Source organism: Anomaloglossus baeobatrachus, chromosome 1 (genome assembly GCF_048569485.1).
Source record: "Anomaloglossus baeobatrachus isolate aAnoBae1 chromosome 1, aAnoBae1.hap1, whole genome shotgun sequence".
Taxonomy (NCBI): Eukaryota; Metazoa; Chordata; class Amphibia; order Anura; family Aromobatidae; genus Anomaloglossus; species Anomaloglossus baeobatrachus.
The window spans coordinates 962288513-962298793 of NC_134353.1; the positions used below are offsets into that span (position 1 = coordinate 962288513).

The 10281-nt window shown below is 46.8% G+C and overlaps 1 long non-coding RNA gene across 1 annotated transcript; it reads left to right on the forward strand.

Annotated features, from left to right (window-relative positions):
* Positions 1-504: 504 nt before the first annotated feature.
* Positions 505-9296, forward strand: LOC142302839 (uncharacterized). Its single transcript, XR_012752973.1, has 3 exons — positions 505-744; positions 960-1090; positions 9114-9296. It is a non-coding gene; the product is annotated as an uncharacterized LOC142302839 (long non-coding RNA).
* Positions 9297-10281: the final 985 nt, after the last annotated feature.

Genomic DNA, 10281 nt, shown 5'->3' on the forward strand with positions numbered 1-10281 from the left:
TCCCCTCTACTTCAATTCCTTGTGATAAAAAAAATATAAAATCCACTACGATTTCTATTGTGGCTATTAATAAAATACTCAGAGGCCCCGGAGACATTATCTAGTTTTGGATAAAATGGGTTAATATCTCCGGGGGCCGCTAAGCTGTCGATTAAAAAAAACAAAACCATATTGTCAGGAGCCGTTCTCCCTACAGATGGGTCCGAATTAACATTTATTTTTATGATTCGTTAGTGCCAAATCTAGCAAAATTGCAGCCGGGCTTCTCTTTGATGTAAACGGTTAGGAAGGGGGTAAAAATAAATAAAAACAAGATAAATGTAAGAAGAAGTCAATATCCGGCCGCCGGGGCGAAGGGCGGAGTCTGGAGAAATCGGGGGCAGAGGTGGGAATATTCAGTTTACAGAAGCTTCATGGATTTGTCAATAGAATGTAACAACTGACGGAATGTTTATAATTGTAATTGTCAGTAACCATAGAAACCATAGAAAAGAGCAACAAGCTGTGAAGAGGCAGAATATGGGGACGTGTGGCGGTCTCAGAAGTTTTGGCCGGGACGATGGAGCCGCTTTCCTCCTCGCTGCTCTCCATGGTCCTTAACTCACAGGGCTCCGGATCCCTCCCCGAAGAAGACGAAGAATAACACTTGTTGGATGAAGTCTTCTCTTACCTGAATTACCCAAATATCGGGGACGCCTCGCATGCTGCTTCCCATCCTCTATCTATGGATCGATGCCAAGGGCGGTGGGTTTCCAGTTCCGGGGGCCGAGGTGCTGACGTAGCGCAGGAGATCCACACCGGTTATTGTGTACTGTGATGTGCCATCATTTATTGGGTTATTTCCATCCTCACAGATGATATTTTCGGATGGGGCTCGTAAAAGCAAGAACTTTTACAATTTACGGGTTAAGAACATTTAGGGCTCTTTTTGAGATATAAAAACTTTTGTTTGTTTACAGCTCATTGCCTAAGAGACCGACCACCACTGCCACCTAGCTTGTAAGCACTCAGCGGGAATAGGAGGCAACGGCTCCTCACAGATCCTAGCCGGCTCCAAGACAGCGCTTACAAGCTCAACAGAAAAGCGTTTGTAAGTGCTGCACGTGTTCTACTGTATAGTAGCAGTAGTGTAGAGTGGGGTTTTCCTCTAATTCATGTATAAGGCCTCCTACTAGCCATGTGTACCCCGAGATTATCATGGAGAAGCTTTGTTGCAGTGCTGAAATACCACAGGGAACCCCCTGACCGGCACCGTCCTCCCAACACTGCGCGGTGACATCCCCTGATCCGCACTGTCAGGTGACATCCCCTGATCCGCACTGCGCGGTGACATCCCCTGATCCGCACTGCGCGGTGACATCTCCTGATCCGCACTGTGAGGTGACATCCCCTGATCCGCACTGCGCGGTGACATCCTCTGATCCGCACTGCGCGGTGACATCCCCTGATCCGCACTGCGCGGTGACATCCCCTGATCCGCACTGCACGGGTGACATCCCCTGATCCGCACTGCGCGGTGACATGTGTGGTGACATCCCCTGATCTGCACTGCGCGGTGACATCCCCTGATCCGCACTGCGCGGTGACATCCCCTGATCCACACTGTGTGGTGACATCCCCTGATCTGCACTGCGCGGTGACATCCCCTGATCCACACTGCGCGGTGATATCCCCTGATCCGCACTGCGCGGTAACATCCCCTGATCCGCACTACACGGTGACATCTCCTGATCTGCACTGCGCGGTGACATCCCCTGATCCGCACTGTGTGGTGACATCCCCTGATCCGCACTGCGCGGTGACATCCCCTGATCCGCACTGCGCGGTGACATCCCCTGATACGCACTGCGCGGTGACATCCCCTGATCCGCACTGCGCGGTGTCATCCCCTGATCCGCACTGCGCGGTGTCATCCCCTGATCCGCACTGCACGGTGTCATCCCCTGATCCGCACTGCGCGGTGACATCCCCTGATCCGCACTGCGCGGTGACATCCCCTGATCCGCACTGCGCGGTGTCATCCCCTGATCCGCACTGCACGGTGACATTCCCTGATCTGCACTGCGCGGTGACATCCCCTGATCTGCACTGCGCGGTGACATCCCCTGATCCGCACTGCGCGGTGACATCCCCTGATCCCCACTGCGCGGTGTCATCCCCTGATCTGCACTGCGCGGTGACATCCCCTGATCCGCACTGCGCGGTGACATCCCCTGATCCGCACTGCGCGGTGACATCCCCTGATCCGCACTGCGCGGTGTCATCCCCTGATCTGCACTGCGCGGTGACATCCCCTGATCTGCACTGCGCGGTGTCATCCCCTGATCCGCACTGCGCGGTGTCATCCCCTGATCCGCACTGCGCGGGGACATCACCTGATCTGCACTGCGCGGGGACATCACCTGATCCGCACTGCGCGGTGACATCCCCTGATCCGCACTGCGCAGTGTCTTTCCCTGATCCGCACTGCGCGGGGACATCCCCTGATTCGCACTGCGCGGTGACATCCCCTTTGACGAGGATGCTCCATAACGCCGCACTAAAACTCCTATTATTTAAAGCAATTTTGCCAGAATTCTGGTGTAAACGGCTTTGAAAATTGCAATATTTTGGCAAAACTTGAAGATATTTAGCGACTATTATTGTTTACACACCAATTTGCCAGCTATACCCAAAGGGGCTGGATGAGGGCACGGTCAGCGAGACACCGCAGCTCCGCATGGATTACACATTCTATGGCAGAACTCTTATTCTGGTCATTGACTGGCGTAAGATTTCTGGCACGGTGCATGGAGGCACTCGCCATTTGTCAGATGCTCAGAATTCATAACGAGGAAAGCATGAAAATCGCGGGTCTTGATGAATGTGCTCAGCACGGCAATCAATGTACACTGTGCAGAATTAGAGGGGGCGATGGGTGCTGGACCGCCACCAATATATCGATGACTTCTTCTAAGAAAATGAACACTTGAAGGCTATAAATTCCTGTTAATAGGGTATTCCAACCTCAGACATACTCACGTTCCGGCATCACTCGGGGGCCGCTGATGACCACCGCGGTGGAGCAGATAGAAACATTGACTATAAAATGTGTAATTCCATCACCAGACATTATTGTGATCCCGCGTGAGGACGTAGCGTGCACCCAGCCGCCGCCCGGATAACTGCTGCTCGGTGCACACCGCTGACCGACATTATTTTCAATTTTAGCCGCTTCACTTTTAGCAAGGTCCATTAAATGCTAACAAAATACAATGTCCAAATGTCTACACGGCCATAAACAGGATAAAGTGTGACTGCAGGGAGCGGGGGGTGGAGGGAGGCAGAGCCGGCATTTATCCTCCGCTCCACGAGGCTGCCGGATCGGAATGTGTTCACATTACTGATTGTATCACTCCGGCATTGTGCGCAGATCCCCGGCAGATACAGATCCTGGTCATTGATGATCGCGGAGTCACACGGTTACTTTGCTTTTTTACTGTCCTTATCCTGTATTAATGTGCCCATTCAGGTCCTTATCGTATAGTAATGTGCCCATCCAGGTCCTTGTCCTGTAGTAATATGCCCATGTAATACTGCTCCTGACCCCATGGTGCGCTGTTATGTGATAGAACCAGTGATAAGTGTTACATGTAATACCGCTCCTGACCACATGGTGCGCTGTTATGTGATAGAACCAGTGATAAGTGTTACATGTAATACCGCTCCTGACCACATGGTGTGCTGTTATGTGATAGAACCAGTGATAAGTGTTACGTGTAATACTGCTCCTGACCCCATGGTGCGCTGTTATGTGATAGAACCAGTGATAAGTGTTACATGTAATACCGCTCCTGACCACATGGTGCGCTGTTATGTGATAGAACCAGTGATAAGTGTTACATGTAATACTGCTCCTGACCACATGGTGCGCTGTTATGTGATAGAACCAGTGATAAGTGTTACATGTAATACCGCTCCTGACCACATGGTGTGCTGTTATGTGATAGAACCAGTGATAAGTGTTACATGTAATACCGCTCCTGACCACATGGTGTGCTGTTATGTGATAGAGCCAGTGATAAGTGTTACATGTAATACCGCTCCTGACCACATGGTGTGCTGTTATGTGATAGAACCAGTGATCAGTGTTACATGTAATACCGCTCCTGACCACATGGTGCGCTGTTATGTGATAGAACCAGTGATAAGTGTTACATGTAATACCGCTTCTGACCACATGGTGTGCTGTTATGTGATAGAACCAGTGATAAGTGTTACATGTAATACCGCTCCTGACCACATGGTGTGCTGTTATGTGATAGAACCAGTGATCAGTGTTACATGTAATACCGCTCCTGACCACATGGTGTGCTGTTATGTGATAGAACCAGTGATCAGTGTTACATGTAATACCACTCCTGACCACATGGTGTGCTGTTATGTGATAGAACCAGTGATAAGTGTTACATGTAATACCGCTCCTGACCACATGGTGTGCTGTTATGTGATAGAACCAGTGATCAGTGTTACATGTAATACCACTCCTGACCACATGGTGTGCTGTTATGTGATAGAACCAGTGATAAGTGTTACATGTAATACCGCTCCTGACCACATGGTGCGCTGTTATGTGATAGAACCAGTGATAAGTGTTACATGTAATACCGCTCCTGACCACATGGTGCGCTGTTATGTGATAGAACCAGTGATAAGTGTTATATGTAATACCGCTCCTGACCACATGGTGTGCTGTTATGTGATAGAACCAGTGATAAGTGTTACATGTAATACCGCTCCTGACCACATGGTGCGCTGTTATGTGATAGAACCAGTGATAAGTGTTACATGTAATACCGCTCCTGACCACATGGTGCGCTGTTATGTGATAGAACCAGTGATCAGTGTTACATGTAATACCGCTCCTGACCACATGGTGCGCTGTTATGTGATAGAACCAGTGATCAGTGTTACATGTAATACCGCTCCTGACCACATGGTGTGCTGTTATGTGATAGAACCAGTGATAAGTGTTACATGTGATACCGCTCCTGACCACATGGTGTGCTGTTATGTGATAGAACCAGTGATAAGTGTTACATGTAATATCGCTCCTGACCACATGGTGTGCTGTTATGTGATAGAACCAGTGATAAATGTTACATGTAATACCGCTCCTGACCACATGGTGTGCTGTTATGTGATAGAACCAGTGATAAGTGTTACATGTAATACCGCTCCTGACCATATGGAGTGCTGTTATGTGATAGAACCAGTGATAAGTGTTACATGTAATACCGCTCCTGACCACATGGTGCGCTGTTATGTGATAGAACCAGTGATCAGTGTTACATGTAATACCGCTCCTGACCACATGGTGCGCTGTTATGTGATAGAATCAGTGATAAGCGTTACATGTAATACCGCTCCTGACCACATGATGTGCTGTTATGTGATAGAACCAGTGATAAGTGTTACATGTAATACCGCTCCTGACCACATGGTGTGCTGTTTTGTGATAGAACCAGTGATAAGTGTTACATGTAATACCGCTCCTGACCACATGGAGTGCTGTTATGTGATAGAACCAGTGATAAGTGTTACATGTAATACCGCTCCTGACCACATGGTGCGCTGTTATGTGATAGAACCAGTGATCAGTGTTACATGTAATACCGCTCCTGACCACATGGTGTGCTGTTATGTGATAGAACCAGTGATAAGTGTTACATGTAATACCGCTCCTGACCACATGGTGTGCTGTTATGTGATAGAACCAGTGATAAGTGTTACATGTAATACCGCTCCTGACCACATGGTGTGCTGTTATGTGATAGAACCAGTGATCAGTGTTACATGTAATACCGCTCCTGACCACATGGTGCGCTGTTATGTGATAGAACCAGTGATCAGTGTTACATGTAATACCGCTCCTGACCACATGGTGTGCTGTTATGTGATAGAACCAGTGATAAGTGTTACATGTAATACCGCTCCTGACCACATGCTGTGCTGTTATGTGATAGAACCAGTGATAAGTGTTACATGTAACACCGCTCCTGACCACATGGTGTGCTGTTATGTGATAGAACCAGTGATAAGTGTTACATGTAATACCGCTCCTGACCACATGGTGCGCTGTTATGTGATAGAACCAGTGATAAGTGTTACATGTAACACCGCTCCTGACCACATGGTGTGCTGTTATGTGATAGAACCAGTGATAAGTGTTACATGTAATACCGCTCCTGACCACATGGTGCGCTGTTATGTGATAGAACCAGTGATAAGTGTTACATGTAATACCGCTCCTGACCACATGGTGTGCTGATATGTGATAGACCCAGTGATAAGTGTTACAGGTAATACCGCTCCTGACCACATGGTGTGCTGTTATGTGATAGAACCAGTGATAAGTGTTACATGTAATACCGCTCCTGACCACATGGTGCGCTGTTATGTGATAGAACCAGTGATCAGTGTTACATGTAATACCGCTCCTGACCACATGGTGTGCTGTTATGTGATAGAACCAGTGATAAGTGTTACATGTAATACCACTCCTGACCACATGGTGTGCTGTTATGTGATAGAACCAGTGATAAGTGTTACATGTAATACCACTCCTGACCACATGGTGCGCTGTTATGTGATAGAACCAGTGATAAGTGTTACATGTAACACCGCTCCTGACCACATGGTGTGCTGTTATGTGATAGAACCAGTGATAAGTATTACATGTAATACCGCTCCTGACCACATGGTGCGCTGTTATGTGATAGAACTAGTGATAAGTGTTACATGTAATACCACTCCTGACCACATGGTGCGCTGTTATGTGATAGAACCAGTGATAAGTGTTACATGTAACACCGCTCCTGACCACATGGTGTGCTGTTATGTGATAGAACCAGTGATAAGTATTACATGTAATACCGCTCCTGACCACATGGTGCGCTGTTATGTGATAGAACTAGTGATAAGTGTTACATGTAATACCGCTCCTGACCACATGGTGCGCTGTTATGTGATAGAACCAGTGATAAGTGTTACATGTAATACTGCTCCTGACCACATGGTGCGCTGTTATGTGATAGAACCAGTGATAAGTGTTACATGTAATACTGCTCCTGACCACATGGTGCGCTGTTATGTGATAGAACCAGTGATAAGTGTTACATGTAATACCGCTCCTGACCACATGGTGTACTGTTATGTGATAGAACCAGTGATAAGTGTTACATGTAATACTGCTCCTGACCACATGGTGTGCTGTTATGTGATAGAACCAGTGATAAGTGTTACATGTAATACCGCTCCTGACCACATGGTGTGCTGTTATGTGATAGAACCAGTGATAAGTGTTACATGTAATACCACTCCTGACCACATGGTGCGCTGTTATGTGATAGAACCAGTGATAAGTGTTACATGTAATACTGCTCCTGACCACATGGTGCGCTGTTATGTGATAGAACCAGTGATAAGTGTTACATGTAATACTGCTCCTGACCACATGGTGCGCTGTTATGTGATAGAACCAGTGATAAGTGTTACATGTAATACCACTCCTGACCACATGGTGCGCTGTTATGTGATAGAACCAGTGATAAGTGTTACATGTAATACCACTCCTGACCACATGGTGCGCTGTTATGTGATAGAACCAGTGATAAGTGTTACATGTAATACTGCTCCTGACCACATGGTGCGCTGTTATGTGATAGAACCAGTGATAAGTGTTACATGTAATACCACTCCTGACCACATGGTGCGCTGTTATGTGATAGAACCAGTGATAAGTGTTACATGTAACACCGCTCCTGACCACATGGTGTGCTGTTATGTGATAGAACCAGTGATAAGTATTACATGTAATACCGCTCCTGACCACATGGTGCGCTGTTATGTGATAGAACTAGTGATAAGTGTTACATGTAATACCGCTCCTGACCACATGGTGCGCTGTTATGTGATAGAACCAGTGATAAGTGTTACATGTAATACTGCTCCTGACCACATGGTGCGCTGTTATGTGATAGAACCAGTGATAAGTGTTACATGTAATACCGCTCCTGACCACATGGTGTGCTGATATGTGATAGACCCAGTGATAAGTGTTACAGGTAATACCGCTCCTGACCACATGGTGTGCTGTTATGTGATAGAACCAGTGATAAGTGTTACATGTAATACCGCTCCTGACCACATGGTGCGCTGTTATGTGATAGAACCAGTGATCAGTGTTACATGTAATACCGCTCCTGACCACATGGTGTGCTGTTATGTGATAGAACCAGTGATAAGTGTTACATGTAATACCACTCCTGACCACATGGTGTGCTGTTATGTGATAGAACCAGTGATAAGTGTTACATGTAACACCGCTCCTGACCACATGGTGTGCTGTTATGTGATAGAACCAGTGATAAGTATTACATGTAATACCGCTCCTGACCACATGGTGCGCTGTTATGTGATAGAACTAGTGATAAGTGTTACATGTAATACCGCTCCTGACCACATGGTGCACTGTTATGTGATAGAACCAGTGATAAGTGTTACATGTAATACCGCTCCTGACCACATGGTGCGCTGTTATGTGATAGAACCAGTGATAAGTGTTACATGTAATACCGCTCCTGACCACATGGTGCGCTGTTATGTGATAGAACCAGTGATAAGTGTTACATGTAATACTGCTCCTGACCACATGGTGCGCTGTTATGTGATAGAACCAGTGATAAGTGTTACATGTAATACCTCTCCTGACCACATGGTGCGCCGAAAGCTTTCAACATTACTGAGATGACACGCATGAGGTGACCTCTAGAGAGGGGCACATATATTGCCTAGCTAGGTAGTGCCAGGAGGAGTATTATGGAGCCAGGCTCTGGACAGGAGACAGTTATGTAACCATCAAACAAGAACACATGTGAGCCCCACAGAAACCATTTCATCAAGAGAACTTGGTACCAGCAGTGTAAAGCATGGTGGTGGAGATGTTCTGTTTGGATCTCTGCTGCTCATTATCATGTATTTGTCCTTTACTTTTCATTATCAGACATGCCATGCGGTTGTTTATTACCTCTTTCTCATCTGTCGTATCACACTGTTTTTTTTTTATGATACAGATATTCGTTCCGTGGACTCCTGGGAGAATATAACTTTATCAGACGTGTCCTAATAAAGCGCTGTCACATGTGGCTAATTAGTGAGAGTCACAGAACCGAATCATCAGCCGGCAGAACACCCGGTGCCGTTAACAATGTCAGATTCTACTAATTATTCCCTACTATTTACACAACAGCGAGAATCTGACAGATCCGACTGCTGCAATTCTTAACAAAACTTTGCAGAAAGTTTAATGGAGCGTCTCCGAGAGCCGGCGACGATGTGATACATGCTTTGTAAAATCGGTGAATAATTTGGCAACATATTCATCAGAACTTCAGATCACCCCATGTAGATCCATAGAGCAGGAGAGAAGACATGGGGACAGGTGAGGAGGGGCAGCACCAAAGGAAGAAGGGGCTTATCTCAGCCGTAGAGGGGCAAAATGCAGCAGAAATCTATTGCTCGGATGCCTTGTGGTTGTGGAGCTGGATGTGGAAGCCTATGAAGACCACTGAATAAGTCCATGTCTCTCTCTAGAAGTAGGTCCTAACTTTGGACAATCCCTACTTGCTACAGACAACCTCAATGGTGAGTGTCTGCTTCAACCACCAGGGACCAGCTGCTATGTGTGAGGGAAAAAAAGATGATAATTAAACAGGCTTGTGGAATGAGGACTTGGAGGACACCAGGAGACTTACTAATCATCACCTGGGCTTGTAGAGGATGGAAGTAAACATGGGAACTAGCCACACTAGCCGTTATAAAAAAAAGAACACCAAGGAACATGCTAATAATCCCAAAGGCTTGAGAGGAAAAAGATTAGGGAACATATGGATAATCCAAAGGTTTGAGAGGAAAAAGGAGCCCAGACGTCATGCTAATCATTACACTAGATGTAGAGTGATGAGGAGACCAGGAGACATGCTGATCATTACACTTGATGGAGAGTGAGGAGACCAGGAGACATGCTGATCATTACACTTGATGTAGAGTGAGGAGACCAGGTGACATGCTGATCATTACACTAGATGTAGAGTGAGGAGACCAGGAGACATGCTGATCATTACACTAGATGTAGAGTGAGGAGACCAGGGGACATACTGATCATTGCACTAGATGTAGAGTGAGGAGACCAGGGGACATGATGATCATTACACTAGATGTAGAGTGAGGAGACCAGGGGAC